Source organism: Lissotriton helveticus, chromosome 3_1, assembly GCF_964261635.1.
Source record: "Lissotriton helveticus chromosome 3_1, aLisHel1.1, whole genome shotgun sequence".
Lineage (NCBI taxonomy): Eukaryota > Metazoa > Chordata > Amphibia > Caudata > Salamandridae > Lissotriton > Lissotriton helveticus.
This window is the reverse complement of record NC_136061.1, coordinates 712,086,359-712,113,040: the sequence shown is the minus strand read 5'-3', so window position 1 is coordinate 712,113,040 and position 26,682 is coordinate 712,086,359. Positions and strand designations below refer to the sequence as shown.

Below are 26,682 nucleotides of genomic sequence, written 5' to 3'. Positions count from 1 at the left end.
CCTTCTCTCACACCTCAGCGCTACACTGGACAGACCACAGCTGCGTCCACTTCAACTACAAGAAAACCACAACCCACAACATCCTAAAACCAATTCCCCGCAGAAAATGGAACAAAATTACCACGGACCAGCTCTTCACATCGCTTCTCCATAACACCCCATCAAAATCATCGGACCCAAACATCTCAGCCACCTACCTCACACAATGGATCACTCACAGCGCTGACGAACTAGCACCCTTGAAAAAACACCAAATCAAACAAGGAAGCAAGAAAGCCCCTTGGTTCAACGATGAACTCAAGCAATCCAAGAAGTCCTGCCGCACACTCGAGAAATCCTGGAGAAAAACCCCAATCACTGAAAACCTAACGACGTTCAAGAACGCCATCCGCAAACACCACCAACTGATCCGCTCCACCAAAAAAGCAGCTTTCAAGGTCCTACTTGACAACAACTCGCACAACAGCAAAGAATTATTCAACATCGTCAAAGAATTAACCAACCCCACCGCCGGCACCAACGACATCACTCCCTCCCAAGACCTCTGCGACTCCCTAGCCTCTTTCTTTCACAACAATATCGCAGACATACACAACAGCTTCGAAAACAAGCCCGGAGATCAGCCCACCCCACTCACACCCGAAGATAAACTCCCCCCCAACATCCTTTGCGCCTGGACCCCAGTCACCACTGAAGACACCATCCGCTTGATGAACTCCATCCATTCTGGATCACCTACCGACCCATGTCCCCACCACATTTTCAACAAAGCCGACTCCATCTCCGAGACGTCATCAACTGCTCCCTCAACTCCGCTACCTTCCCGGAAAGCTGGAAACATGCCGAACTCAGCGCCCTCCTGAAAAAACCCACAGCAGACCCCACTGACCTTAAGAACTACCGCCCCATCTCACTCCTTCCTTTCCCCGCCAAAGTCATGGAGAAAGCCGTCAACAAACAACTTGCTGCCTTCCTCGAATCCAACAAATCCCTCGACCCATCACAATCCGGGTTCCGAGCCAAACACAGCACCGAAACCGCACTCATCGCAGCAACCGATGACATTCGAACACTACTGGACAACGGATGCCCTCATCCTACTTGACCTCTCCGCAGCCTTTGACACAGTCTGTCACAGCACCCTTATACAACGCCTCAGCAATGTTGGAATTCAAGGAAAAGCACTGGACTGGATCACCTCGTTCCTCGCCGGAAGAACTCAAAGAGTCCGCCTACCCCCCTTCAGATCAGAAGCCACTGAAGTCATATGCGGCGTACCTCAAGGTTCCTCACTCAGCCCCACCCTCTTCAACGTTTACATGAGCCCCCTCGCTTCCATCGCACGACAACACAACCTCAACATCATCTCCTACGCAGACGATACCCAACTGATCCTCTCCCTCACCAAAGACCCAAACACCGCCAAAACCAACCTACACGAAGGAATGAAGGAAGTAGCCGAATGGATGAAGAACAGCCGCCTTAAACTGAACTCGGACAAAACTGAAGTCCTCATCCTAGGATCTTCACCCTCCGCTAGGGATGATTCATGGTGGCCACCGGCCCTGGGAAACGCACCCACCCCCACAGACCACGCACGTAACCTGGGCTTCATCCTGGACTCCTTCCTCTCGATGACCAGACAAGTCAACGCCGTCTCTTCATCATGTTTCAACATCCTACGTATGCTTAAAAAAATCTTCCGTTGGATCCCCACCGAAACGAGAAAGACGGTCACAAGCCGTCTGGACTATGGTAACACCCTGTACGCCGGAACAACAGCAAAGCTACAGAAAAAACTCCAATGCATCCAAAACGCGTCAGCTAGATTCATTCTAGACGTCCCCCGCCAAGCTCACATTTCCGGTCACCTGAAAGAACTCCACTGGCTCTCCGTCAACAAGAGAATAACGTTCCGTCTCCTCAGCCACGCACACAAGGCACTCTACGACCTTGGACCCGAATGCCTCAACACGCGCCTGTCCTTTTACACCCCCACCCGCCAACTTCGATCGACCAATCAAGCCCTCGCCGTAATCCCACGTATCCATAGATCCACCATGGGTGGAAGATCCTTTTCCTACTTAGCGGCCAAAACCTGGAACTCTCTCCCTGCCTACCTCCGCCTTACCCAGAACCACCTCTCATTCAGAAAACAATTAAAAACCTGGATATTCGATGAGTGAGCACCCTCCTTCCCCCAAGCGCCTTGAGACCCTCTGGGTGAGTAGTGCGCTATATAAATGCAGAACTTGAACTTGAACTTGGATGGTCCGAGGATGAGGACCTCCGTCTTGTCTGAGTTCAGTTTCAGACGACTGAGCTTCATCCATTCCGCCACCGCTTTCATTCCTTCCTGTAAGTTGGTTTTGGCGGTGGCTGGGTCTTGGTGAGGGAGAGTATCAGCTGGGTGTCGTCGGCGTAGGAGATGATGTTGAGGTTGTGTTTGCATGCGATGGCGGCGAGGGGGCTCATGTAGATATTGAAGAGGGTTGGGCTGAGCGAAGAGCCTTGGGGTACGCCGCAGATGATCTCGGTGGCCGCGGAGTGGAAGTGAGGGAGGCGGACTCTCTGGGTTCTGTCGGGGAGGAACGAAGTGATCAAGTCCAGGGCTTTTTCTTGGATCCCAGTGTTGTGGAGGCGGATTATTAGGGTGCGATTGCTGACGGTATCAAAGGCGGCTGAGAGATCTAGGAGGATGAGGGCGGCTGTTTCCCCGTTGTCAAGCATGGTCCTGATGTCATCGCTGGCTGCGATGAGGGCGGTCTCGGTGCTGTGGTTGGCTCGAAATCCGGACTGGGATGGGTCGAGGGAGTCGTTTGCCTCGAGGAAAGCAGTCAGGTGGTGGTAGTTGCTGTCTTTCCTGCCCCGTCATTTCTTCCTTTCTTTCCTCTTGCTCAAGCTCCCCTTTCCCTTATTGTTGACACCTGTTCTTTTCTCTCCCAATTCCCCTTTTTGGTGCATCTTGCTCTCCCACCCTCTTTATCTCGCCCATCATCAACCCCTCGCCTATTTCTGCATCTTTCCCTCCCTGTGTGTTCTCTAACTGGTGTTCTTTGCCTGAAAGGTCAGGGCTGAAATTCTCTCACCTCCCCTCTGTTGACTCTTCTTCCTTTAAATGAGGGATGTCCTAGGCAGCTCCAAGAGGACTGAAACCATGTCAGACTTTAAACAAGCATTTGTAATGCAACATGTCTCGCATTTACGCAAGTTTAAGCTATTGGCATTGTAAATGATAATGTTTTATGTATGTTTCAAAAACCAAAACATAAATAAAAGGCATGCCAATAGCTGAATGCCAATGAAATGAAATGCCAATAGCTGAAACTCGCGTAAATGCGAGACCTGTTGCATTGCACATGCTTGTTTATTTTGAGAGGGAGAGTACCTGCACTTCTCATGAGTGACATAATATGTTTAATAGGAGAGTACAGCACATCTTAGAAACAAGCAGGTACTCTGGTACAGGGTACCTGCACTTCTATTTTTTCATTTCAAGCACTGCCTCAGACCGTCCGTATCTTTGCCAGGGATCGTCTTAAGGATTTTGGGGAGCCATGGAAAGATATATTTCTGTTTTTGAGGGAAACCTATTTCTGAAAGTTTGTTTGGTATCACATGGGCTTCAATTAACAGAAAATGGGTAATACAATTGCGCTGTCTGATAGACCTAAAAATGAAACTAAAAGTCAAGGAATGCGATACCTTCGGGAAAAAACGACAGCTGAAGAGACGCACATCAAGTAAACATTTTGCCACCATCATAAACATGCACTTCTCCAAGAACCGGACACAATTCCGAATTCGTACCCCTTCAAATTGAAATTCCTTCATTCTTCGATCAACATGTATCCGACTCTCCCGCTAGCTGACACCTGATCAAGAACGCAAGAGCAAGTAGACAAACCCCTACGCACATCCGGTGGCGTCGGAAATTACGTAACCTTAAACGTTTTGGTTAACATTTTGAGGCGACAAGGTGAAGGAACAATTGAAGTGCCTTTGAAAGGAGGTAATCAACACCTCTTCTGCTGCAGTTTATGAGTACTGGTTGTCCGAGAGATCCGCAAGTGAAAGTCTGAAAATTAGGTTGTATTTCACGCCACAGGCTCGTATTAGGTGGTAATTATTGGGGAATTTTAGGTTTGGGATTAGAACCGCTACAATAGCGAGAAATTAATCCTTTTGGATCAGAAAATGAAAAGTACTTTTGAGGCAGATACAGAAAACATGGGTTGTTATAGTCTGAACTCCATTTTTGGAACTTCAAATGTATGCATTCCTTTGTGGTCAAAATGTCTTCGTTGGGCTTTAGAAAGCAACAAGTAGTCTAAGTTTTTCGGTGATCCCTTGCCCCTTTCGCGTTTTCAATATTTGTATTATAGCTGGAAATTATTCCGTTGTTGAAAACACGAGGTGAATGATAATCTTATTTGGGATCAACTCTCTCGAACATGACACAAAACCGTGTATTTTAAGTCGGATTGTGTTATTTCGAGCGCTAGAAAAAAACATATTCTCGCATTTGCGAGAGTTGAGTTTTTGGCGTTGTAAATGTAAAAGTTAGTTATTAATGTGTTTTGTAGTGGGGTGGATGTATGTTGTATGTTGTGCTGTGGAATTATGTGGATAGAAATATGTGGTATTTAGTGTATAGGAAGTATGTAGAGTGGAATTGTGTGTTATGCATAGTAATTATGTAGTATTGTATTTTGTGTGGTGGAGTAGTAGCCTTAGGTTTAGTCTCCCTCCTTTCCATAGACGCCCAACTATAAACTCAATAAGGCACAAAGAAAGTAGTAGGGTACTAGCCAACCAAAGAAAAGCACTTCTGGATCTAGTCAGAGGTATAAGATGATGCGCAAAATGTACTACAATACATTAAAATCCAAGTACTTTTGAAATGATTTAAACATTACCTAGACGTATCGAGAAATCTGCAAATATCCGCATACCTAAACTAACAGAGAGTGAGCATTTCTATAGTAACAGACTGGATTCATATGTTTGTAATGGATAAACAGTGGAAACTACTTTTGAGCCACTCAGAGCGTGTGCGTTTCTGAGGGCAGTGACTTAATAAACACCTGTTAAATGTAAAGAACTACAGCACTGGCTGCAAACTCATTGCTCCTTTCCCGAGTAGATAACATTCCAGAGTGTGCTGTGCAGTGTGACTGATATTTAAAAAGCACTATGACACACTAAGCTATGGCTGCGCCATATTACTTATTTTTGTTTATTACGTAAGGAAGGCCGATTATCAGTTAACAAGGAGATAGGGATGTGGAGTGGGGGCAATATGGACAACGGAGGGTGGATTGATGAATGGATGAAGAGGAGGTGGACGTTGAATGAATGAGAGAAGGACAGAGGTGATGGATGGATGGGAAAGGAGGTGCACATTGGCTGGATGAGAGAAGGACAGGCATGATGTATGGATGGAGGATGTAATGAGCAGACAGAAGAAGATGGATAGATGGAGGGTGGATAGATGTATCGGATGGGTGGATGGTTCTGAGTAGATAGAGGTTGGATTGAAGTGGATGGATGGATGAGGAGAGAGAGGGATGGATGGATAGTGTGGCATTGGATGGATGAGAGGAGAGACGAGGTAATGCATGAATGGAGAGGAGGAGGATATTGTATTGATGAAAAAAGGACAGAGGGCGGGAATGACAGGGAATTTGTCATTGGATAAATGAAACGAGGAGATGCATGGATGAATGGAGATTAGGAGGATGTTGAATAGGTAAGAGAAAGGATGGATGGAGAGATGGATGATGAGGAGCTGGACGTTGGATGGATGAGGAAATTCTAGATGGGATGGTAGATAAATGGATAGATGGGAGTTGGGTGGATTGGAGAAGGAGAGAGAGGTGATGCATGGATGGGGAGTTTGTGTTGAATGCATGAAAGGTGGCACAGATGATGGATGGATGGAGAGGAGGATGTTGGATGGATGGATGAATCCTAGCTCACAGAACTGCTGCTCCTTATATTTCAATGCCCCAGAGACTGTGGAGACCTGTTTTTTTGGAAACGTCTCGGTAATCGCAGCCCCTGTGAGTACTGTTTACATTTGAATGCACTCAGGATTTCCAAATAAAGGAGTCTGTTATTTAGAAACTGCTCGGTAATCCTTGCCCTTTTGGGGGCTGGTAAAATGTAAGGTTTGTGTGTTGCCTTAAAATGGAGACATGCTGTTATTGTTATTGTTATTGTTAACTGGGGTTTATATAGCGCCAAATAACCGTCAGGTCTCTAGGCGCTCATGACAGATGACACTAACAACAACTGAGTAAATGAACAGAAAGTACATATGTGACAGCATTATTTAGATAGGACCGAAAGCTTCCCTGAACAGGAGTGTTTTCAACGACTTCCTAAAGTGCAGAAGATTTACTTCTCTACGGAGAGACTCCGGTAGTTTGTTCCACATCTGTGGGACTAGAACAGAGAAAGATCTCCCTCCCTTGGTTGCCAGTTTGAATTGAGGACAGGACAACAATTGGGAGTTAGAGGACCTAAGCGTTCGTTTGGGATTATAGACCCCCGAGACGTTCTTTAATATAAGCAGGCACTTGCCCATAGATTGCCTTATGGACAGTACATAAACTCTTAAACTCCACCCTTTGCTTTATGGGGAGCCAATGTAGCCTGCGCAATAATGGGGAGGCATGGGTCTGTCTAGGTAGTCTGAAAATTAATCGCGCTGCATCATTCAAAGTTACCTGCAAGCGATTAGTCAGGATGTTTGGCAGACCTAAGTAGAGCGCGTTCCCATAGTCTATCCTTGAAATTATTGTGGCCGAGACAATGGTACGGAGCATGGTTAAAGAAAGTAGGGGGACTAGCTTGGGTAGCTGCCTAATTAGGTTAGTACAGGTCCCAACAACAGAAGATATCTGGCTAGCCATTGTCAGATCATGGTCGATCTTAATACCAAGGCTTTTTACATTGGGACACGGTTTTGGGGTGGGGCCAAGTTCCTGGGGCCAGAACAAATCGCTCCAGGGCGAGGCAGCAGTTGATACCACCAGAACCTCAGTTTTTTCCGGATTTATCTTCAGCAAGTTTGCCGTCATCCAACTGACCGTATATCTAAGTATATTCTGGGCCTGGGTCTGTGCAGATGCCGTACTGTCAATACTCAGTAACAACTGAGTATCGTCGGCATAATTATAGATTCTGCAGCCCATGCTTGCCAAAGAATCTATCAGTGGTTGCTGGTAAAGATTGAACAAAAGAGGGGACAATGCAGAGCCCTGTGGGACTCCGCACTCAAGAGTACCCACCTCAGATATACAATCCCCCAATTGAATCCTCGGAGTCCTCCCCAAAAGAAAGGATTTTAGCCACTGATGGGCTAGGTCCTTTATCCCAAACGCGGCCAGTCTGTCCAGAAGCAGGGCATGGCTGACAGTATCAAATGCCGCTGATAGATCTAAAAGTATCAGGGCACTTGGTTTCTTACTGTCAGCCATGCACCGAGAGCATCACCAACTCGGTGCTGTGATGCTCACGGAACCCTGCTTGACGCTCATGGAGTAGATGGTGTGATTCCAGGAATGAAGACAGGGACTTCAGCACATGTTGTTCCAGAATCTTGGACAAAAAAGGCAGCTGGGATATTGGCCTATAGTTTTTTAGAATAGCCGGGTCAGCCCCCGGCTTTTTTATCAAGGGCTTGACTCGTGCTTCTTTAAAGCTAGCTGGTAGAAGGCCGGTATCTAACGAATTGTTGAGGAGGGAGATAATGTGGTCCTCTAGAACAGGGAGCGCCAGACAGAAGACACCGGGGGGCATGGGTCCGCAGGGGAACCTGACTTGGTTCTACTCATAAGCTGCCCAAGGGTTATAGAATCTATACCTGGAAACCTGGAGATGGTGAATTTCGGGGAAGCTTGAGGGACCTGTAATGAAGAGGGACCACTGGAGGTACTGTTCTTAATATCAGAAAGAATGGTTACCACTTTCTCAAGAAAGTAACGTTGAAAGGTATTACAATCTATCGTTATTTCTGATTTTTCTTCTTTCTTGCTCAGTTCTTTTAGAATTTTAAAAGTTTCTTTCTGAATATTGTCTGCATTATTTATACGGCTTTCATAATATTCACCTTTTGCTAACAAAATGAGCTTTTTATATAAATTCAGAGATATTTTATACTGTGCCCGATCTATGCAGTCTTTTGTTTTCCTCCAGCATCTCTCAATATGGCGAAGCTTTCTTTTGTGTTCCCTCAAAGGAGGGGTAAACCATGGGGCCCCTTTTCCAACACCCTTTATTTTCTGTACCCTTTCAGGTGCTATCTGGTCAATGGCCTGGCTAAGATTCCGCGTTATAACCTTATAATCCTGGTCTAGATCACCATAAGAGGCCAGAGGTTGCATATATTTAGGAAGGACATCAGTTAAGGCTTTAGAGTCAACTTTTTTCCATTGACGTACTTTTTTGGTTTTTAGGGGTAGTTGGAGCAAGTAACTGTCAATAGGGATGTCACAATAGAGTAGATGATGGTCAGACCAAATGCAGGGTAGAATATTCGTAAGGACCACCTCTGGATCAGAGGTCCAGATTAGGTCAAGGATGTGACCCTTAATATGCGTTGGAGCTTCTACAAGCTGTTCAAGGCCCAGTGAAGTCATAAAGGTCTCCAACTGTCGAGTTGTCAAATCTTTACGGAAACTATCCCAGTGGACATTAAAATCTCCAGTTACCAAGACTTTTTTATATCGAGTACAGATATCTGAGATGATGGGGGCAAATAAATCATTGAACACTGAAGTGCATTTTGGCGGGCGATAGACAGTGAGAACAATAAGGCAAGTATTATTCAAGGTGATCTTCACTCCAGGTATATCCGCTGAATCTACTGTTTCAGCCATTATTTTAATGACTGTTAAATGTTTTTTGAACAGAATAGCTACCCCCACCCCCCGAACATTATCAGCACGATTGTGCCAAACGACGTCGTATCCATTTGGGAGGGCTGCTTTAATATCGGGTAATGAATTATCACCCAGCCACGTCTCTGTAAGGGTTAGGACGTCTATATCCTCATCCTGAAGGAGAGTAAAAATTTCAAGGTGATGTTTTTGAAGCGACCTTGTATTCAGGCTAGTAAGCTTCAGAGCGGGCGGGTGAGTAATGGACCTGCAACTAAGGGGTCGTAGGATGTTAGTCTCCTTTAATTTAGTCAGAATAGTTGAATTTAGAGTCTGCCTACCTGAGTCTAATAGCTGTAGCTCTCTAGATGAATATGTCAGCCGCCCACCAGGGGTACTGGCCCCTGGACCCGATCGTGCGCGGACGGGCGCAGACGGGCAAGACTCTGGCTCGACTCCGGCGCGAATGCGGCGCGCCCGCTGCGCGTCTTTATGACAGGTTTTTGTAAGGGACTCGCGATCACGCCTGAGCACTAGAGTGCTCACAAGATGGCGCCGCGAAACGTCCCAAAAGTACCCCCAAGATGGCTGCGAAGGATGTAAATGCCGGCTACAGACCCGCTAAAGCAGCGGTGATTATGCCAATTAAAGTGCAAGAATGCGCTACAATATGGAATTAAAACCAGGGGTTAACAACGAAAAATAAAAAATGAAATTTAGACAAAATAGCTATTTAAAATTTACACAGTTGCACACAGAACTCGCCCCAGGCGCAGGATACACAAAGTGCGCTGTGAGGTCTGAGAGGCCTTGTCAAGGCCAAACCTGCCTCAACTCCCGTCTTTTGTAGGGGACTCGCGATCACGCCTGAGCACTAGAGTGCTCACAAGATGGCGCCGCGAAACGTCCCAAAAGTACCCCCAAGATGGCTGCGAAGGATGTAAATGCCGGCTACAGACCCGCTAAAGCAGCGGTGATTATGCCAATTAAAGTGCAAGAATGCGCTACAATATGGAATTAAAACCAGGGGTTAACAACGAAAAAGAAAAAAGAAAATTTAGACAAAATAGGTATTTAAAATTTACACAGGTGCACACAGAACTCGCCCCAGGCGCAGGATACTCAAAATGTGCTGCGAGGTCTGAGAGGCCTTGTCAAGGCCGAACCTGCCTCAACTCCCGTCTTTTGTAGGGGACTCGCGATCACGCCTGAGCACTAGAGTGCTCACAAGATGGCGCTGCGAAACGTCCCAAAAGTACCCTCAAGATGGCTGCGAAGGATGTAAATGCCGGCTACAGACCCGCTAAAGCAGCGGTGATTATGCCAATTAAAGTGCAAGAATGCGCTACAATATGGAATTAAAACCAGGGGTTAACAACGAAAAAGAAAAAAGAAAATTTAGACAAAATAGGTATTTAAAATTTACACAGTTGCACACAGAACTCGCCCCAGGCGCAGGATACTCAAAATGCGCTGCGAGGTCTGAGAGGCCTTGTCAAGAAACTACTGTGTAGTCAGAGCACCTGGCACGTGAAGTAACATCTGAAGCTCTGTGTTTTAGATACTGCTTGTCAATCCCAGCACCTGGGGTGTGGGGTGACTAAGGTGTACACAAAAGCTCAACCAAAAAACAGTTTTCCAAATAATGGCTAAGCCATGCGTTTAAAAAAGTATGTGTGCCATGTCTTCTGCATGGTGGGTGAGTCACAGTTGTCCTGACACCAAATGGTTGTATTGTACAACCAAAAATAAGTAGCATAATTTCATAAATCTGTTAAGGATAGTTATCTGGCAGAGTTGTCAGGGTGCATGCACCTTTTATCAAGTGATGACCCACTGCGTAAGGTCAGAGGCTGGCAGGTGGCTAACTAGCCACGTAAAACAATTGGGGCTAATTATAAGTTTTTAGGTCTTGCCTATGCAGCGCGCATACGCTGCTCTAGGGGGGCCTCTAGCCATCGGTCTTCACTTTTCAACCACTTTTCAAGCACTGCACCCGTGCTTGTGGCGGCATCCACCTTGCGGGAGCGAGCTGCCGCGCAGCCACGTTAATTACAAACATATGGCCGCTGCTCGCTCCCGCAAGGTGGATGCCGCCACAAGCACGAGTGCAGTGCTTGAAAAGTGAAGACCGCCGATCTCGATGCTGCTTGCAAGAAAGTGGACAGTTTTTTTATTCAAACGTTTTCCGGGAACTAACAATGTTCTGACCAAAAAAGTTTGAGACACAGCACTAGGGAAGTCACCGAATTCGAACACTTTAAATGCTCAGTTTGAAACTGACGGTCGCTGCTTATCCATTTATTGCACACGCAGCAACACTGCCATCTAGTGCTCACCAAGTCATCAGTTGTATTTTGTTTGAACACTTCTCGAAGGAATGCAGTACAAGTTTGCATATTCAAATTCGAGGATGTTCTTGGAAATACCACGTACTAGGCATTTGGATAAACGAATTGCCTGGCTTTTGCCATTAGGGCATACTTGTGGCCTGCCACCTGTACACTGCGAGGCAGCTGTCGACCAATCACGAACTAGGTCAAGCATATGTCCTCCTTAAGTCATATTTTTAATGGTTTGTGTGTCTTAATATAAGAACGTACACTTTATAACTGGGCGGCCAGTATATATAATACACTCTTTGGCAATCTCCGTCGGTCAAGTTTGTCCTGTATAAAACAATACGTAATTAACTGAAAAGAAACCAGCATTGGCATCGCCAATAGGTCTTGGCTTTGGGATCTTGTCAGTAAAAAAGTAAACTGAAGTATAAGACTTCACGTTTATATTTACTTCGTATTTAGGATGCAGTAAATGTAAACGTGAAGTCTAACACTTCAGTTTTATTTTACTTACAAGGTCTCAAAGGCGAGTCCTATTGGCTATGCCAATGCTTGTTTACTTGGTTTTTAGGTCTCCCCTAGGCAGCGCGCATGCGCTGCTCTAGTAGGGCCTTTAGCCATCGGTCTTCACTTTTCAAGCACTGCACTCGTGCTTTTGTCGGCATCCACCTTGCGGGAGCGAGCAGCGACGCGGCCACGTGAATTACAAACAAATGGCCGCTGCTCGCTCCCGCAAGGTGGATGCTGCCACAAGCACGAGTGCAGTGCTTGAAAAGTGAAGACCGCCGATCGCGATGCTGCTTGCGTGTGGCATCACTTGTTTTCCTCTGGGTGGGCTTGTTAAAGGAGGCATCCCTCTTCTGTGGCAGACACCTTGTTTGCTTACTGAATGAAATCACATAGTGAGTTTTTTCTCCTGGATCAGAAAGATGCATCACCTGCTGTTTCTTTGTGGTTATTTTACTTTTTTGAGCTTTCAGAGGCAGAAGTAGTAATGATGGGGAAGTCTGAGGCATTCTCCCCTCCAAAACCAATGGATGAAGACGCCCGACCCTCCACGACATAATGGAGGCGATACAGGGTGTACGTTCGGTGCTTTAGATCAAGATTGACACAGTCACCACTGAGGTGACACTACTGTGCGCAGACCTATGTAATTTAGGGTACAGAGTTAAAGTCACGGAAGACTCCGTCTCCACGCTGCAGAAAACCACCACTACACTTGAATTGGATGTAAAAAAACTCCTAACAGCCGCAACTGAATTGGAAGCAAATCTGGAAGATTATGAAGGGGGTTCTCGAGAAGGCAAAAGGCCCTGTTGCAGACTTATTTGTGGAGCATCTGGTCCAAAATCACTTACAGCCTCGTGCTCTCTCCTGGTACTTCTTGGTGGAACATGCCCACAGGGTGCCGGGAGGCCCACCAAAGCCAGGTGCGCCCCAATGCCCTATCCTAGCAAGAATCTTCAACTTCACAGATTGGGACGTAATTCTGCAGGCAGCCCGATCTGCTCCTCCACTAAAGTTTGAAAACTGAACAATATCCATCTTCCCGGACTTCACGATGAAGGTTCAAAAGATGCTACGCTCCTTTCTGGAGGTAAAAAGGGCACTCAGGGACAAGGACATAAAATACGCTATGCTCTTCCCGGACAAACTCAGGGTGGTGGCAGAAAGGAGGTCATGGTTTTATACATCTCCTGAGGAGGCCTGGGCGTGGCTGGAGGGCTGAAGAACTGTAGGAGCTCACAGATCTGACCCTCATAGACATGCACAGGGACAAGATCGGCGCCAGGAGAACCGCAGGCAAGACACAGGTTTGGAGGCGGAAGAGAGGGGTAACGGCACCGCTAAGTAGCTGAAGGACTCACAAGAATTTAGTAGTTGCAATAATACTTAAACAGGGCTGATCTACCTTGGACGTGTGGGCAACACCTTTGTTAATGTCCAGTATATTAAGTAGAATGATATGGGTTCCCGCAATGGGAGTGGGGAGTGCATAGTTTAATTCTAAGAAGCTATCACGTATTCTGAATAGCCGACATAATTGCATGCCTGCAAGGTACAATGTACCAATTGGCTTACACAATGCAGATAGAAGGGGAGGAACTGCGATAAGTCAGGGACCAGCTAGGTTGCGTTCTCTAACATTGTGAAGAAGGGTATGGGGACACAGGCACTCTGCAAGGTTGAGGGGTGGGCAGTTTCTAAGCCACACTGCAGGGAGGCTGGGAGGGTTTGGGAAGTTGCATAACGTCGATGGACAGGATGTTTGAGTTTTTCGGGTAGTTAAAGTTGACTAGGGAAATAAGTATACAGTACATGTGCTATATGAGGTTATGTGCAGGATGCAAGGCAATAAAGCTAGAACCTGTGGTGGTTTTATTGGAAGGGATGTAAATTGAGGTCCCATGAATTCCAGCAAAAGACACAGGTTTCCACTCCCAGTCGTGAGAAACCCAAAAGCTGCTGGTCAGATCACTTGTTGGAGTCAGCTTGACGTATGGCGAAGCGCATCACGGGGTCAGCAAGCATCAGAGCCTGACCTACCTGGATTTCTGACAGTCGCCACTGCTATATAAGTAACAGTAACCTGGTCCTGATGATGGCTTAATATGTCTACAGGCTGAATCGCCGTTGACTTTTACAGCGGAACCCTCGGCGCTCCCCTCAAGGATACCCCACTTGATTATTTTTTTATTCATTACCATTTATTGTTCGTTTATCCTAACTATGTAATTTTTACCTTCACTTGTTCTTTGTTGCACCCTTCCCTATAGCTGTACATACTTCCTCACATGTTATTTGCGCCGTCACAATCCTTCACGAGTACTTGTGCACAGTACCCCACAGGTTATATGTAATTCAATGCAACGCATTGCTACCCTTCCATATGTTTGATCATTTGAAGCTAAATATGTCAAAAATGTATATTCACTAAAATTTAATTTATGTTACAAAAGAAATTTGTCTCCCTGGTTTTCTCCCCTTTTGATTCAACTCTCAGCAATTAATTGTGCCTTTTTAGCTGATTTAGGGGCACACATAATCAACCTACCGGAGGGGGAAATTCTTATAGGAGGAGACTGCAACGCAGCCATTAACGGAGAATGGGATAGGCAGCCTGCCAAACCAAGGGAAGCACCTGGAAAAGCACTCGAATATTTCTTGAGGGCTATGGGTATAGCCGGACATAAAAAAGAAAAACAGAAACTATTACTAGCAATAGATGAGGAGATTAGCAAAATATAAGCTGATCTTGTTTTACTGGATACCCCAGATACCAGACACAGGTTATTGGTTAAACAAAAAGAGTACAAAGATATTGCTGAGGAAGAGGTAAAAATACAATATCGAGCAACCCAACACCGAATATATGAAGTAGGAGATAAGGCTGTTAGCATGGTTGGACAAACGGGAAAAGACTAACAGATGGGTGTTTGAGATTACATCAAATGACGGAACACCGTATAGAGATACGCAAGACATAGCAGAGGCCTTCGCAACATATTTTAGTCAATTATACACACCAACAGGGACCTCCACACAGACAGACCCATAGAACAGCTGGCCACTCTCAGGCTACCCCCTTAGATGAAGCAGAGAGGGAAAGCTTGGAGGTGGATTTAACTGAGAGAGAGGTGGTACAGGCAATCGGGGTATTACAGACAGGGAAGGCAATGGGACCGAGTTGTTTACCGGTAGAATTGTACAAACTAACTGCATCTGCAATAGCTCCATACTTAGTGTAGATGTATGCGGGAAGCATTAAGCCTGGTACCCTGCCTGAGAGTCAGAGGCTCACCAATATTGTCGTGATACACAAAAAAGTGGGAAACCCCCAGAAAACTGTGGCTCATACCAGCCCATCTCTTTGCTAAATGCAGAAGTGAAGATTCTTGTCAATATCCTCGCAACGCGTTTGACTCTCCTACTGCACAAGTTGATCCACCCGATCAATCTGGCTTTATGCCAGGCACAAACACCGCGGCATCCTGCGTTGCCTCAATGAAGTATTAGGCAGGGCCCGAAATATTGACGAGGAAGCAGTAATAGTATCGCTAGATGCCCAAAAGGTGATTGATTTGATTGAATGACCTTTCTTATTCGCAGTCTTGGAGAGATTTGGTTTGGTGAGAAATATGTGTCATGGGTAAGACTTCTGTACACAGGACCACTAGCACTGGTTACAGTGAATGGATGAAGATCCACGAGCAGGGATACCCACTCTCACCATTAATATTCGCACTGGTGCTAGAACCGTTAGCGACATGGGTCAGGGGACATCTGCTTCTTAGATGACTCAAATAGAGGGAAGAGTGGGAAGATCGAACCTCCTTGTTTGCAGACAACATACTACTTTACTTGGCCAACCCATATTCCTCCATACACAGAGTTCTGCATATATTTACCCTCTTCCAAAAATACTGGGTTAAGTCGTTAAGCGTCTTATATATATGTATAGGATATACGTTCTAAGCGGCCCGGCCATCAAGCTTCCTAGGCTCTGCCCTGCACAAAGAGTTACTGATGGGTATCGATACCTAGGGATTTATATCACAACAGACCCAGCAGTCTTTTATGAGCGTAACTTAGCCCCCCATTTAGTCGGCTACAAGAAGATGTGTGGCACTGGAGGACACTACCTCTCACGTTACTTGGGAAAGCAGCCTTCCATAAAATGATAATTTACAACAAGGGGTGGTGATGGACAGAGTCTCTGAATTAAGCAGAGTACTCTCACCCAGTCAAGAGATCAGGGCTAGATCCAACACCGTTTTTTAGCTCATTGCACCATCCCAGTTTCAGAACCTGGCTGTATGCAAATTAGTCTGTCCCTGGCTCAGTGCATCATGGGAACAGGGCAGACCAGACTACAAAAGCCAATTCTTACACTGGGAAGGAAACAAGCTTCCGGGGACCGGTTTCTGCCATTTCAGGCGTCTTCGGCCCGGCTTGCTTGAATCCTGATGGTGCAATGAGCAAGGGACTCACATCTGAGTATACCCTTCCACGCTTAGGGTGGACAAAATAATTTACAACAAGGGGTGGTGATGGACAGAGTCTCTGAATTAAGCAGAGTACTCTCACCCAGTCAAGAGATCAGGGCTAGATCCAACACCGTTTTTTAGCTCATTGCACCATCCCAGTTTCAGAACCTGGCTGTATGCAAATTAGTCTGTCCCTGGCCCAGTGCATCATGGGAACAGGGCAGACCAGACTACAAAAGCCAATTCTTACACTGGGAAGGAAACAAGCTTCCGGGGACCGGTTTCTGCCATTTCAGGCGTCTTCGGCCCGGCTTGCTTGAATCCTGATGGTGCAATGAGCAAGGGACTCACATCTGAGTATACCCTTCCACGCTTAGGGTGGACAAAATAATTTACAACAAGGGGTGGTGATGGACAGAGTCTCTGAATTAAGCAGAGTACTCTCACCCAGTCAAGAGATCAGGGCTAGATCCAACACCGTTTTTTAGCTCATTGCACCATCCCAGTTTCAGAACCTGGCTGTATGCAAATGAGTCTGTCCCTGGCCCAGTGCATCATGGGAACAGGGCAGACCAGACTACAAAAGCCAATTCTTACACTGGGAAGGAAACAAGCTTCCGGGGACCGGTTTCTGCCATTTCAGGCGTCTTCGGCCCGGCTTGCTTGAATCCTGATGGTGCAATGAGCAAGGGACTCACATCTGAGTATACCCTTCCACGCTTAGGGTGGACAAAATAATTTACAACAAGGGGTGGTGATGGACAGAGTCTCTGAATTAAGCAGAGTACTCTCACCTAGTCAAGAGATCAGGGCTAGATCCAACACCGTTTTTTAGCTCATTGCACCATCCCAGTTTCAGAACCTGGCTGTATGCAAATTAGTCTGTCCCTGGCCCAGTGCATCATGGGAACAGGGCAGACCAGACTACAAAAGCCAATTCTTACACTGGGAAGGAAACAAGCTTCCGGGGACCGGTTTCTGCCATTTCAGGCGTCTTCGGCCCGGCTTGCTTGAATCCTGATGGTGCAATGAGCAAGGGACTCACATCTGAGTATACCCTTCCACGCTTAGGGTGGACAAAATAATTTACAACAAGGGGTGGTGATGGACAGAGTCTCTGAATTAAGCAGAGTACTCTCACCCAGTCAAGAGATCAGGGCTTCTGGTGAAGAATTGGCTTGGTAGTTTGGTCTGCCCTGTTCCCATGATGCACTGGGCCAGGGACAGACTAATTTGCATATAGCCAGGTTCTGAGCTGGGATGGGGCAGTGAGATAAATAACGGTGATGGATCAAGCCCTGATCTTTGGACTGGGTAAGAGTGGTCTGCTTAATTCAGACACTCTGTTCATCACCACCCCCTTTTCTGAATCGTTCCATAAAATGATGGCGCTCCCCCGATTTGCATATGTTTTACAGAATGCTCCCTATCTGGTTCCACCAAAGTATTTTCAGGCAATCAATGCTGAGATTCGTACACTCCTTTGGGATAGGGGTGTCCCTTGCATAGCACTGACTAAGCTTACGAAAAGTTGGTACAAGGGGATATAGCCCTCCCGGCAATCCAGTATTACTATTGGGCGCCTCAAATTACAGTTACAAACCACTGGGTGCACTGGCCACAAACAGATCCAGCTCATAGGATGGACAGATGCAATATGCCATCCGGAAACTACCTAAGAAAGATATACAGTGGGCAAGGCAACGCGCCGCTACACACGGCAACATCAACAACAACTGCACTATGGCATACTGCAACAACCGCACTGGGGTGGAAAAATAAGATAACATTGGCTACTCCACTATTGGAGTCTGTGCAACTGGGACTGCTGGCTAAACTACTTGGGTTTGATAAATGGGACCTCCTTGGACTCTCCAAGGTTGGGTACCTATGAGCGAAAGGGGAGGCAGTTCCCTTTGGCAATCTCCAAAGAGAATATGAACTTGGCGTAGGGGAAACTTTCCAATACTTACAGGTGCGTAGCACACTTTAAAAAGCAGTTCCTAGGGGTACTGAGCTCCCTGCCTTCTCCCACCTGGAGCATAGACTTTTAGATGACTAACCGAAAAAGCAATATCACTACCTTATAAGAAGATATTAAATAATATGGTAGATCACCTGGGAAAAATACGGGCTAGGTGGGTTGAGGATGTCAGAGATATGTGCTACAAAGAGTGGCAAGAAGCCCTGGCGTCCCCCCCCCCCCCAAGAGGTGGCAGTGTGTTCGCGATTCTGTTTAATACAACTAAAGGTCTTGCATAGAACATACTACATGAGTACGACACTAGCCAAAATGGGTGTCTCTGATTCCTCGATCTGCCCTTGGAACTGTGGTCAAATGGGAACTTTTTTACATCAGTGGTGGGATTGCCCGATTATTCAAAAGTACTGGGATCGAATAACTGGAAGAATGTTGGCACTGTGTTGTAAACAAGTAACGGGTTTGCCTCAATGGTGTCTCCTTAATATCTGGGAGAACAATGACTTTACATCCAAAGAAAGAACCTGCATCGCCCTGGGGTGTAGGGTGGTGAAACGCAATATTGCAAAGAAGTGGAGAGCGGCGGCCGGGCTTATACTCCGAGAGTGGGAAGATGACGTGGACTGGTGCATGCAGGCTGAAAGAGTGATTTATGAGGGAAGAGGTTGTCTTCAAAAGTGGACCAAGATTTTGGGGACCCGGAATAAAAGCAGAGGAATGATATGCTTGCCGTTTGATGATTCACACTTATATGGGGAACAATGAGTGGTGGGAACTACAATACAGGCTAGCGATAACTTCGTATATATTGTATTTGACGTGTACCCTGCAATGTGAAAGAGTTGTATTTGTTAACAAGTACTGTAACAATGTATCATTAAAAATAGTTGCTTGCTTCCAATTTTCAATAAAAAGACTATACATTTTTTTTTTAAACAATGGTTGGAACATTCAACACTGTCTGCAGTAAAACAAAAACATTTTCTCCTGTCCAAGGACATGAATTTATTGGATTTTCTTTTGAGTCCTAAATCCCCACGTTCTAGAAGATTTATAAATGCTACCTATAATTAAATTTGGAAATTATCCCCAATGGAACCTGCTGCATATTTAAGACAAGTTGCCCAAAATAATTTGGAAAAAGTGCTAGATGTTGTTAATAGTATTAATACGTGTCATCTCGTATTTACAACTTGAAACATATTGTGCTGTCTGTTATTGATATTGTGCAGAGTGACATGTCAACGCTGTATCATGGGCAGAGTCAACTTAGATCTATTATGCAGTTTAGCTGGCTGCTTCAAACACTCGAAAATGGGAGCTCACCATGGCATTACTTGATTCGCAGTGATTTGTTTCTGCCTTTTAATTTAACACGAAAACAACAATTGATGGCCATGAAAAATGCTACCTATACGATGCTACATTTAGAGAGGAGATCAGTACAGCTCCCATTCACATAGCTGAGTGGTGTGGTTAATAAACAGAGTTATGTCACTGCCTATTTCAACATTTCAATTCACAGCTTGCTTGAAACATTTTCCAGTAGTTAGATATGAACCCCTAGGTAGCAGGTTCATACATGAATTATGGTCACTTCCCTTTGCTTATTGTTGTGAACGTAGCGACAAGAATGTTTTTATCACTGGTGAAGAATGAGACTCTTCTGTTGGATATTCACTTGTTTGTAAACGCGATAAAATCCATGGCGCATGCAATACTTCAGCGCCTAATTTGGCTTGGTATTTAAAAGGAATCACGGTTCCTGCAATTCTCCCTTTCATTACCGTACTCTGTAACAGGAGTTATCTTATACTTATTGATCAAGACTGTTGCAGAATGCAGGATGGTGTCCTGTATATTTTGTCAGTTTCCCAGTTAGTCACTTGTTGCAAAAATTTCTTGTTTCCCCCTCAGCATGGGATTGTAGATAGCTCATTGTGGCCTTCCATTCCAACTTTGAAAGCAGATTTTAGCCAGCTAAGCAGACTCACAGCATTATTTTTCCAACAAGAAGTATCTCTTACATCTGCTCGTGTGACCTTTGAATTTCAGGTGGCTAGAACCTCTAGTGAAATACAATCATTGTTAAATACTATCCTTCCCCTGCATTTTAGAGAATTAGTGCATCAAATCTTTAATGCCTCTAGTATGGCCGGCCTTGCCTGCTTTTATGAAGTTGTAGGCTCAGGCCTCATTTAGTTCTTTTCAGACCATCTTTGGAGTCATACCGGCTTTTAACCACTCCATTTTCTCTAGTGTATTCGGAAGATTCCCGTTATTTCTCATTTGCGGCATAGTCGTCTTGTTCCTGCTTCTGCGCAATAGATGCTTCCTTTGTGGGCACTCTGGAACTAGCATTACTCCAACACTACTGCAAGCGTATGTTTGAATCTTTGGAATGCTTCTACTACAGGAACTAGATCTTGATTGGTCTCTGACATTCCGACCTGCCTGGTTTACCTGCGTGGAACCTGTGTTCCACTGCATCTGGTTCCCCTTCGAACTGGCAATGGACATATGCTTGGCTTAACAAACACCCACTGCCTTGGACTTTGGACTGCTGATGAATCCCTAAGTGGCCCATTTTCAGAACTGTCCTTTGGGCTTGCGACTTCTTCACAATGTGAGTTTTGAGCCTTTGGCCTACGAGGAACCGTGTGCATTTGCGTATGGAGCACAAGATGTAGGCTCTATTAACATGATTGAGGTTGCCCGCTAACTGTCTCGGCATCAGACCGGAGAGCATGTTTGTTCTTTGGAGCTCGTGACTTGGGCATTTGACCAATCATCATATGCGGAGTTGGATTCCTTTATGGAATCTTTGGTGTGTAAAATAGCAAGTGACCTTATGGGTTCCTCCGAAGCGCTTTCATTTATTTATTTTTCAAAATTGCTATTGTATTCTAATTGTAGCTTTCAGTCATTCACATTTCTAGGAACAGGGCTTTGAGTGTGCTTATTTTGTCATTAAACCCATAATAACCAGTATCTTTCTAAGTGCATCCTCACCAAAGTGAGGGTGTTGTGTGTTTATTTACACAGCCCATTGTAGTTTTCCCGATGTTAGCCTAATTGTGCACTTTGTAGGCCTCATTTTCCTTTGCACATGTTACTATATAAACACAGTTGCTTTTGTGCCACATTGTATTTTCGAAAGGAACCTGCATATGTTTTCGCATTCTGTCATTTTCCTGGGATTTAGTCTGAACACCATAGACAAGGTCAAACAACCATGTCCCTTGTTATTCTTTCCGGCCAGGCACTTTCACCTAGACATAATACAAGAATGCAGCTGTTGTTTATGTTCACACATGTCCTATCGTATAGATGAGCACATGAACAAAAAACACACATATGGAATGAGAGGTCTGAGACAAGAGCACGGCGTCTGCTGAGATGTAGAACTTCCATCTGTGAATGCCAATGGAGGGGGTCTGCCAGTAATTCCAGAGATCTTTTATATATAAATATTCAGCTTCACTATCAAGTGAGAGGGTTTGGGGTGTAGGTTCCCCTGTCCTATAAAATGGCAGGGTTTTTTGTGGTCTGTGGATTATTAACCAAGCTAACACTTTTTTTAGTATGCGTTTGTTTTCTAATTGTGGCACATATTCTGCATTTCAGAGCACAATAGTTTTAAATAAATATTCTAAACGTTCTTCGTGCCTCCTGGTTATTTTATTGTGCACAAGTACAAGTGAGAGATCAAAGGGTGTGTCCTGTTTCCACGATCCCTGAGAGGATTGAGTGCTGTGTTCTGGGGTGCCAATTCACTTGTTTCTCTGGTAAGGTTAGGAGGGCAAGTGAAGCACTATAGCTAGTCGGACTCGGACTCATAGCTACTGAGTTGGTACGGTGACTCAGTCCCTACATACTAATGTTCTATAATTTCAAGCATAGTTGTGTTATAGAGCAGAATCCCTCCAACAAGACAATGAAAACATATAATGTCTGATGCCCAGAAATCAAGGTTCAAAATATCCTTTATCTTTGTTTAGTGATTTAGGATAGCTGATGCAGGACATTAAACAATGCCATTGATGTTTCAACCCTATGATCATGTGTTAATAACTATGCATCACAGCAGGTCTTCCTCCGGACTAAAAATGGTAAAAACCATGGGACAGCCTTTAAGGAAATAATACCTTACATTAATTGTGTGGGTTATGTACAGTGGTGTAAAAATCCCTTTTATTTTTTTATAAACTATTTATTAGCTTTTTTTCTCGTCTGAATAGTACAATTATCAGAAAAATTTCACATGAAACATGTATAAACATCATTCTTCTCCAATATTAATACATCAGTACAGCACTTGGTTAACTGCATCAAGGATAGATAGTTGCAGCATATGTATATTTATTGGATAAGCGAATTCCGTATGAAAGTTCCCTTCCCTAAACAGTAGCCTCTGGTTATAGTATGTACGGAACACAATTTCCCCAGATAGTAGTTTTATAGCAAAACATCATTCTTTTCCCTCTCCCCCCACCCCCGTTCATCATTCCCATGGCATTTACATGTTCAGTACCATTTCCTTACAGCTTTATGGGCTAGCTTCAGGGTCAGATAATGCATGCGGAGGGTCACATATATTTCCTCTGTATTCTTTCCATTTCCCCCATATTCTGGACCATTTTTTGGGACAATTCCCTATGAATATATACCGCTCTTTCCGCCACCATTGCTGCATCCATGTAATTTTCCCATTGTGTTCGTGTGGGTATCATTCCCGATCCCCAATTCTTTTCAATGTTTAGCTTTGCTATCAACATCCCATGCGTTGCCCAAGTTCGTAGTCCCAGATTTAGGTCTGTAGGTTTCCAAATATTTAATAGACAGCACCTCGGGTCCGGCTGAACTTCTACCTCGCTCGCTTCCGATATTCCATTCATTACATGTTCCCAATAGGCTTGTATTTTGGGACTGTCCCATATGATATGGAAGTACGTTCCCGTGAGCCCGCACCTCTGAGGCAGCATGGATCTAATGCGTGACCTAACTTGTGTAGCATGGTGCGGGAATAGTATATGCAGTGCAGTACCTTGAGTTGTATTAATTTTAGTCGGGATGGGATTGATGTCTCTCTCGGAGATGCTAGCGCATCCAGCCAGTCAGAGTCTTCTATGTCTCCTGATTCTGCCTCCCATTTGCTACGGAGGACCATCGTGGGGTCCTGGAGATTATTCTCCAGCTTACGATATGTTTGCAATATTGCTTTTTTCCCCAAATAGTCAGTGAGAAGTCTATCCTCAAGAGGGGATGAGTCAGCTAGTTCCGTGCCAGGTGGGATGGCACTTTGTAGTGCATGTTTGATTTGGGTGTAACGGTATCGCTCAGTATCAGCCATTCCGCACTTCTCCTGCAGAGCTGCAAATGTAATAATTTCTCCCCGATGCATAGGTCTCCTATTGTTGTGATGCCAATTAGGTCCCTGGTGCATGCAGGCTGAAAGAGTGATTTATGAGGGAAGAGGTTGTCTTCAAAAGTGGACCAAGATTTTGGGGACCCGGAATAAAAGCAGAGGAATGATATGCTTGCCGTTTGATGATTCACACTTATATGGGGAACAATGAGTGGTGGGAACTACAATACAGGCTAGCGATAACTTCGTATATATTGTATTTGACGTGTACCCTGCAATGTGAAAGAGTTGTATTTGTTAACAAGTACTGTAACAATGTATCATTAAAAATAGTTGCTGGCTTCCAATTTTCAATAAAAAGACTATACATTTTTTTTAAACAATGGTTGGAACATTCAACACTGTCTGCAGTAAAACAAAAACATTTTCTCCTGTCCAAGGACATGAATTTATTGGATTTTCTTTTGAGTCCTAAATCCCCACGTTCTAGAAGATTTATAAATGCTACCTATAATTAAATTTGGAAATTATCCCCAATGGAACCTGCTGCATATTTAAGACAAGTTGCCCAAAATAATTTGGAAAAAGTGCTAGATGTTGTTAATAGTATTAATACGTGTCATCTCGTATTTACAACTTGAAACATATTGTGCTGTCTGTTATTGATATTGTGCAGAGTGACATGTCAACGCTGTATCATGGGCAGAGTCAACTTAGATCTATTATGCAGTTCAGCTGGCTGCTTCAAACACTCGAAAATGGGAGCTCACCATGGCATTACTTGTTTCGCAGTGATTTGTTTCTGCCTTTTAATTTAACACGAAAACAACAATTGATGGCCATGAAAAATGCTACCTATACGATGCTACATTTAGAGAGGAGATCAGCACAGCTCCCATTCACATAGCTGAGTGGTGTGGTTAATAAACAGAGTCATTTCACTGCCTATTTCAACATTTCAATTCACAGCTTGCTTGAAACATTTTCCAGTAGTTAGATATGAACCCCTAGGTAGCAGGTTCATACATGAATTATGGTCACTTCCCTTTGCTTATTGTTGTGAACGTAGCGACAAGAATGTTTTTATCACTGGTGAAGAATGAGACTCTTCTGTCGGATATTCACTTGTTTGTAAACGCGATAAAATCCATGGCGCATGCAATACTTCAGCGCCTAATTTGGCTTGGTATTTAAAAGGAATCCCGGTTCCTGCAATTCTCCCTTTCATTACCGTACTCTGTAACAGGAGTTATCTTATACTTATTGATCAAGACTGTTGCAGAATGCTGGATGGTGTCCTGTATATTCTGTCAGTTTCCCAGTTAGTCACTTGTTGCAAACATTTCTTGTTTCCCCCTCAGCATGGGATTGTAGATAGCTCATTGTGGCCTTCCATTCCAACTTTGAAAGCAGATTTTAGCCAGCTAAGCAGACTCACAGCATTATTGTTCCAACAAGAAGTATCTCTTACATCTGCTCGTGTGACCTTTGAATTTCAGGTGGCTAGAACCTCTAGTGAAATACAATCATTGTTAAATACTATCCTTCCCCTGCATTTTAGAGAATTAGTGCATCAAATCTTTAATGCCTCTAGTATGGCCGGCCTTGTCTGCTTTTATGAAGTTGTAGGCTCAGGCCTCATTTAGTTCTTTTCAGACCATCTTTGGAGTCATACCAGCTTTTAACCACTCCATGTTCTCTAGTGTATTCGGAAGATTCCCGTTATTTCTCATTTGCGGCATAGTCGTCTTGTTCCTGCTTCTGCGCAATAGATGCTTGCTTTGTGGGCACTCTGGAACTAGCATTACTCCAACACTACTGCAAGCGTATGTTTGAATCTTTGGAATGCTTCTACTACAGGAACTAAATCTTGATTGGTCTCTGACATTCCGACCTGCCTGGTTTACCTGCGTGGAACCTGTGTTCCACTGCATCTGGTTCCCCTTCGAACTGGCAATGGACATATGCTTGGCTTAACAAACACCCACTGCCTTGGACTTTGGACTGCTGATGAATCCCTAAGTGGCCCATTTTCAGAACTGTTCTTTGAGCTTGCGACTTCTTCACAATGTGAGTTTTGAGCCTTTGGCCTACGAGGAACCGTGTGCATTTGCGTATGGAGCACAAGATGTAGGCTCTATTAACATGATTGAGGTTGCCCGCTAACTGTCTCGGCATCAGACCGGAGAGCATGTTTGTTCTTTGGAGCTCGTGACTTGGGCATTTGACCAATCATCATATGCGGAGTTGGATTCCTTTATGGAATCTTTGGTGTGTAAAATAGCAAGTGACCTTATGGGTTCCTCCGAAGCGCTTTCATTTATTTATTTTTCAAAATTGCTATTGTATTCTAATTGTAGCTTTCAGTCATTCACATTTCTAGGAACAGGGCTTTGAGTGTGCTTACTTTGTCATTAAACCCATAATAACCAGTATCTTTCTAAGTGCATCCTCACCAAAGTGAGGGTGTTGTGTGTTTATTTACACAGCCCATTGTAGTTTTCCCAATGTTAGCCTAATTGTGCACTTTGTAGGCCTCATTTTCCTTTGCACATGTTACTATATAAACACAGTTGCTTTTGTGCCACATTGTATTTTCGAAAGGAACCTGCATATGTTTTCGCATTCTGTCATTTTCCTGGGATTTAATCTGAACACCATAGACAAGGTCAAACAACCATGTCCCTTGTTATTCTTTCCGGCCAGGCACTTTCACCTAGACATAATACAAGAATGCAGCTGTTGTTTATGTTCACACATGTCCTATCGTATAGATGAGCACATGAACAAAAAACACACATATGGAATGAGAGGTCTGAGACAAGAGCACGGCGTCTGCTGAGATGTAGAACTTCCATCTGTGAATGCCAAGGGAGGGGGTCTGCCAGTAATTCCAGAGATCTTTTATATATAAATATTCAGCTTCACTATCAAGTGAGAGGGTTTGGGGTGTAGGTTCCCCTGTCCTATAAAATGGCAGGGTTTTTTGTGGTCTGTGGATTATTAACCAAGCTAACACTTTTTTTAGTATGCATTTGTTTTCTAATTGTGGCACATATTCTGCATTTCAGAGCACAATAGTTTTAAATAAATATTCTAAACGTTCTTCGTG

General features: G+C 44.6%; 1 protein-coding gene and 1 long non-coding RNA gene across 4 annotated transcripts in view; one reads left to right on the top strand and one right to left on the bottom strand.

Moving 5' to 3' along the window:
• LOC144824726 (uncharacterized) overlaps positions 1-3,899 on the bottom strand; it is a 348,856-nt gene extending 344,957 nt beyond the window's left edge. For 2 of the 3 annotated variants that reach the window (XR_013609081.1, XR_013609082.1), the window contains exon 1: positions 3,811-3,878. This is a non-coding gene — a long non-coding RNA (uncharacterized LOC144824726). Of the gene's footprint in view, positions 1-3,810 lie in introns of all 3 variants that reach the window. The other variant, XR_013609083.1, reaches the window with a different exon arrangement.
• Positions 3,900-3,944: 45 nt separating this feature from the next.
• The window catches only part of CCDC73 (coiled-coil domain containing 73), a 2,033,683-nt gene continuing 2,010,945 nt past the window's right edge, over positions 3,945-26,682 (top strand). Inside the window, exon 1 of the mRNA XM_078682465.1 lies at positions 3,945-4,012. The gene's annotated coding sequence lies outside the window, so the exon portion shown is untranslated. The remainder of the gene's footprint in view (positions 4,013-26,682) is intronic.